General features: G+C 45.5%; 1 long non-coding RNA gene across 1 annotated transcript; it reads right to left on the reverse strand.

Annotated features, from left to right (window-relative positions):
- Positions 1 to 1,737: 1,737 nt before the first annotated feature.
- LOC132359011 (uncharacterized) lies at positions 1,738 to 5,339 on the reverse strand. Its single transcript, XR_009500680.1, has 3 exons — positions 5,249 to 5,339; positions 3,490 to 3,604; positions 1,738 to 1,846 (listed from the first exon to the last, which is right to left on the reverse strand). It is a non-coding gene; the product is annotated as an uncharacterized LOC132359011 (long non-coding RNA).
- Between the last annotated feature and the right edge of the window lie 384 nt (positions 5,340 to 5,723).

Raw genomic sequence — 5,723 nt, forward strand, 5'->3', positions numbered from 1 at the left:
TCGCCATTCCAGCCGCTTTACTAGCAATCTCCCTCCTTGGAGAATCAGCACCTTTAACCTCCCGTTCCGTACAGCTTGCAATTTGTCCTGAGGATGAACGGGAAGAGGGGGAGCCAATGAGAGACTAGCTCTAGGTGTTGGGACAGGCACAGGTCACTCTATTTTCCCATCAGGAAGAAGAATTAACCACAGGCTCAGCCTGCCGCCCGGAAGCAGAATAGGGCCTGAGGCAATCCTGCGCTTTTGTGGCCAGCTCCCAAAAAAGCGAGTTGAAAAATGGAGCTCAGGGGCACTGCAATTCACAAACCTGCAGAGTTATAAATGATAACTCTCGTCCACAAATATATTGAGGGAAGGCAACGAAGAGGATCTGAAAGCAAGGCAGAATTGCAGGAAACAGATTTCAGGAGGTCGATTCGAATCGCCTTTAAAGCACATGAAAAGCAGCAAAACGTCGACAATGATTCCCTTGGCCAAAAAGGGCGTATGCGTTTTTTCCTGAATATATTCAGGAAAAAACGCATACGCCCTTTTTGGCCAACCAAGCAACCTGGAAAGGCAAATCAGCGCTACAAAGAAGTCTCGCTTCCCATCGGTCAAAAGGGCCATGCGGAAAAAAGTGTCAAAACCAGAAATGCAGAACAGGCCATGGAGAAATGGGAGCCTTGCTATGCTGATGGTCGGGATGTAAATTGCCAACAGCCACTGTGGAGAAGTGTACGGTGTGTCCTGAAACATCGAAAAAACACAGCTTAGAGCGCATAGGGCACTTCCACTCATGGGCGTATAAATTGGGAAAACTAAAAATCAGCAAGACACAGGCACCCCAAAGTTTGGGGCTGCTCTGTTGACAAGAACCTCCACTTCGTGACACCTTAAATATCCCAGGAAAGAGAAAAATGGATAAAGAAGTGGTGGTCCTTATGTACAATGGAATATCACTCAGCCATGAAATCAATGTCATAAGGCTAGTAGCAGCATGATGAGTGGCTTTAGCTACGACGATTCTAAGTGAAATAAGTCACACAGAAAAAGACACTTATCATAAGCTATCACTTATAGAGGGAATGTAAAAACCGCTACACTTGAACTGAATTACAAAACAGAACAGAGTCACACGTTTAGAAAACACACTATGGCTGCTTAACGGGAAAGGTGGGGTGGGGTGATGCATAAAACAAGGGTTTCAAATGAGCTCAGATACCGTTCCATAAACCCAATATGTAATAGAAAGACCTATTCCTTGCTCAGTGAACTGGACTCAACACCCCCTATTCACCGCACAAGAATATATCTGACTAGTAAGAATCTTAAAACCTATGTATTGATATCTCTCTGGAAGTGAGTCAAGTGGCTGTAAAGCCGCATAAACACAGCCGTGAAAAACAGCTAAACCCCATTATAAAAATAAATTAATTTTAAAAACCCGTGAAACAAAGACAGTGAAAGAGAGAGAATTTCTTACAAAATTCGTTCAGGGGCTGTGATGCAACCTGGATTGACCATATCTAGACCCACAGCTGGATGAGACATAAGGGTGGACACTCTCGGGGCTGAGAGGTTTGGTGAGGTTGGGGGAGCAAACGCAGAGCCTTTAAAGTAATACTGCCTGTTACCCATCCCATGGGTCCCAAATCTCCAGGTTCAAGGGCATCTTCCTACCTCGAAAACATGCATGAGAAACCCAGAAGGTGGTACACCGTGTGATCAGGAAAGGTTTCTAAAACGCACCTCATTTCTCATCTCCTTGTGCTCGGGTTCGCCATTCCAGCCGCTTTACTAGCAATCTCCCTCCTTGGAGAATCAGCACCTTTAACCTCCCGTTCCGTACAGCTTGCAATTTGTCCTGAGGATGAACGGGAAGAGGGGGAGCCAATGAGAGACTAGCTCTAGGTGTTGGGACAGGCACAGGTCACTCTATTTTCCCATCAGGAAGAAGAATTAACCACAGGCTCAGCCTGCCGCCCGGAAGCAGAATAGGGCCTGAGGCAATCCTGCGCTTTTGTGGCCAGCTCCCAAAAAAGCGAGTTGAAAAATGGAGCTCAGGGGCACTGCAATTCAGAAACCTGCAGAGTTATAAATGATAACTCTCGTCCACAAATATATTGAGGGAAGGCAACGAAGAGGATCTGAAAGCAAGGCAGAATTGCAGGAAACAGATTTCAGGAGGTCGATTCGAATCGCCTTTAAAGCACATGAAAAGCAGCAAAACGTCGACAATGATGCCCTTGGCCAAAAAGGGCGTATGCGTTTTTTCCTGAATATATTCAGGAAAAAACGCATACGCCCTTTTTGGCCAACCAAGCAACCTGGAAAGGCAAATCAGCGCTACAAAGAAGTCTCGCTTCCCATCGGTCAAAAGGGCCATGCGGATAAAAGTGTCAAAACCAGAAATGCAGAACAGGCCATGGAGAAATGGGAGCCTTGCTATGCTGATGGGCGGGATGTAAATTGCCAACAGCCACTCTGGAGAAGTGTACGGTGTGTCCTGAAACATCGAAAAAACACAGCTTAGAGCGCATAGGGCACTTCCACTCATGGGCGTATAAATTGGGAAAACTAAAAATCAGCAAGACACAGGCACCCCAAAGTTTGGGGCTGCTCTGTTGACAAGAACCTCCACTTCGTGACACCTTAAATATCCCAGGAAAGAGAAAAATGGATAAAGAAGTGGTGGTCCTTATGTACAATGGAATATCACTCAGCCATGAAATCAATGTCATAAGGCTAGTAGCAGCATGATGAGTGCTTTAGCTACGACGATTCTAAGTGAAATAAGTCACACAGAAAAAGACACTTATCATAAGCTATCACTTATAGAGGGAATGTAAAAACCGCTACACTTGAACTGAATTACAAAACAGAACAGAGTCACACGTTTAGAAAACACACTATGGCTGCTTAACGGGAAAGGTGGGGTGGGGTGATGCATAAAACAAGGGTTTCAAATGAGCTCAGATACCGTTCCATAAACCCAATATGTAATAGAAAGACCTACTCCTTGCTCAGTGAACTGGACTCAACACCCCCTATTCACCGCACAAGAATATATCTGACTAGTAAGAATCTTAAAACCTATGTATTGATATCTCTCTGGAAGTGAGTCAAGTGGCTGTAAAGCCGCATAAACACAGCCGTGAAAAACAGCTAAACCCCATTATAAAAATAAATTAATTTTAAAAACCCGTGAAACAAAGACAGTGAAAGAGAGAGAATTTCTTACAAAATTCGTTCAGGGGCTGTGATGCAACCTGGATTGACCATATCTAGACCCACAGCTGGATGAGACATAAGGGTGGACACTCTCGGGGCTGAGAGGTTTGGTGAGGTTGGGGGAGCAAACGCAGAGCCTTTAAAGTAATACTGCCTGTTACCCATCCCATGGGTCCCAAATCTCCAGGTTCAAGGGCATCTTCCTACCTCGAAAACATGCATGAGAAACCCAGAAGGTGGTACACCGTGTGATCAGGAAAGGTTTCTAAAACGCACCTCATTTCTCATCTCCTTGTGCTCGGGTTCGCCATTCCAGCCGCTTTACTAGCAATCTCCCTCCTTGGAGAATCAGCACCTTTAACCTCCCGTTCCGTACAGCTTGCAATTTGTCCTGAGGATGAACGGGAAGAGGGGGAGCCAATGAGAGACTAGCTCTAGGTGTTGGGACAGGCACAGGTCACTCTATTTTCCCATCAGGAAGAAGAATTAACCACAGGCTCAGCCTGCCGCCCGGAAGCAGAATAGGGCCTGAGGCAATCCTGCGCTTTTGTGGCCAGCTCCCAAAAAAGCGAGTTGAAAAATGGAGCTCAGGGGCACTGCAATTCACAAACCTGCAGAGTTATAAATGATAACTCTCGTCCACAAATATATTGAGGGAAGGCAACGAAGAGGATCTGAAAGCAAGGCAGAATTGCAGGAAACAGATTTCAGGAGGTCGATTCGAATCGCCTTTAAAGCACATGAAAAGCGGCAAAACGTTGACAATGATGCCCTTGGCCAAAAAGGGCGTATGCGTTTTTTCCTGAATATATACAGGAAAAAACGCACACGCCCTTTTTGGCCAACCAAGCAACCTGGAAAGGCAAATCAGCGCCACAAAGAAGTCTCGCTTCCCATCGGTCAAAAGGGCCATGCGGAAAAAAGTGTCAAAACCAGAAATGCAGAACAGGCCATGGAGAAATGGGAGCCTTGCTATGCTGATGGGCGGGATGTAAATTGCCAACAGCCACTGTGGAGAAGTGTACGGTGTGTCCTGAAACATCGAAAAAACACAGCTTAGAGCGCATAGGGCACTTCCACTCATGGGCGTATAAATTGGGAAAACTAAAAATCAGCAAGACACAGGCACCCCAAAGTTTGGGGCTGCTTTGTTGACAAGAACCTCCACTTCGTGATACCTTAAATATCCCAGGAAAGAGAAAAATGGATAAAGAAGTGGTGGTCCTTATGTACAATGGAATATCACTCAGCCATGAAATCAATGTCATAAGGCTAGTAGCAGCATGATGAGTGGCTTTAGCTTCGACGATTCTAAGTGAAATAAGTCACACAGAAAAACACACTTATTATAAGCTATCACTTATAGAGGGAATGTAAAAACCGCTACACTTGAACTGAATTACAAAACAGAACAGAGTAACACGTTTACAAAACACACTATGGCTGCTTAACGGGAAAGGTGGGGTGGGGTGATGCATAAAACAAGGGTTTCAAATGAGCTCAGATACCGTTTCATAAACCCAATATGTAATAGAAAGACCTACTCCTTGCTCAGTGAACTGGACTCAACACCCCCTATTCACCGCACAAGAATATATCTGACTAGTAAGAATCTTAAAACCTATGTATTGATATCTCTCTGGAAGTGAGTCAAGTGGGTGTAAAGCGGCAGAAACACAGCCGTGAAAAGCAGCTAAACCCCATTATAAAAATAAATTCCTTTTAAAAACCCGTGAAACAAAGACAGTGAAAGAGAGAGAAATTCTTACAAAATTCGTTCAGGGGCTGTGATGCAACCTGGATTGACCATATCTAGACCCACAGCTGGAGGAGACATAAGGGTGGACATTCTCGGGGCTGAGAGGTTTGGTGAGGTTGGGGGAGCAAACACAGAGCCTTTAAAGTAATACTGCCTGTTACCCATCCCATGGGTCCCAAATCTCCAGGTTCAAGGGCATCTTCCTACCTCGAAAACATGCATGAGAAACCCAGAAGGTGGTACACCGTGTGATCGGGAAAGGTTTCTAAAACGCACCTCATTTTTCATCTCCTTGTGCTCGGGTTCGCCATTCCAGCCGCTTTACTAGCAATCTCCCTCCTTGGAGAATCAGCACCTTTAACCTCCCGTTCCATACAGCTTGCAATTTGTCCTGAGGATGAACGGGAAGAGGGGGAGCCAATGAGAGACTAGCTCTAGGTGTTGGGACAGGCACAGGTCACTCTATTTTCCCATCAGGAAGAAGAATTAACCACAGGCTCAGCCTGCCGCCGGGAAGCAGAATAGGGCCTGAGGCAATCCTGCGCTTTTGTGGCCAGCTCCCAAAAAAGCGAGTTGAAAAATGGAGCTCAGGGGCACTGCAATTCACAAACCTGCAGAGTTATAAATGATAACTCTCGTCCACAAATATATTGAGGGAAGGCAACGAAGAGGATCTGAAAGCAAGGCAGAATTGCAGGAAACAGATTTCAGGAGGTCGATTCGAATCGCCTTTAAAGCACATGAAAAGCAG

The sequence above is a fragment of the Balaenoptera ricei genome, unplaced genomic scaffold (assembly GCF_028023285.1).
Source record: "Balaenoptera ricei isolate mBalRic1 unplaced genomic scaffold, mBalRic1.hap2 scaffold_836, whole genome shotgun sequence".
In the NCBI taxonomy this organism is placed as follows: domain Eukaryota; kingdom Metazoa; phylum Chordata; class Mammalia; order Artiodactyla; family Balaenopteridae; genus Balaenoptera; species Balaenoptera ricei.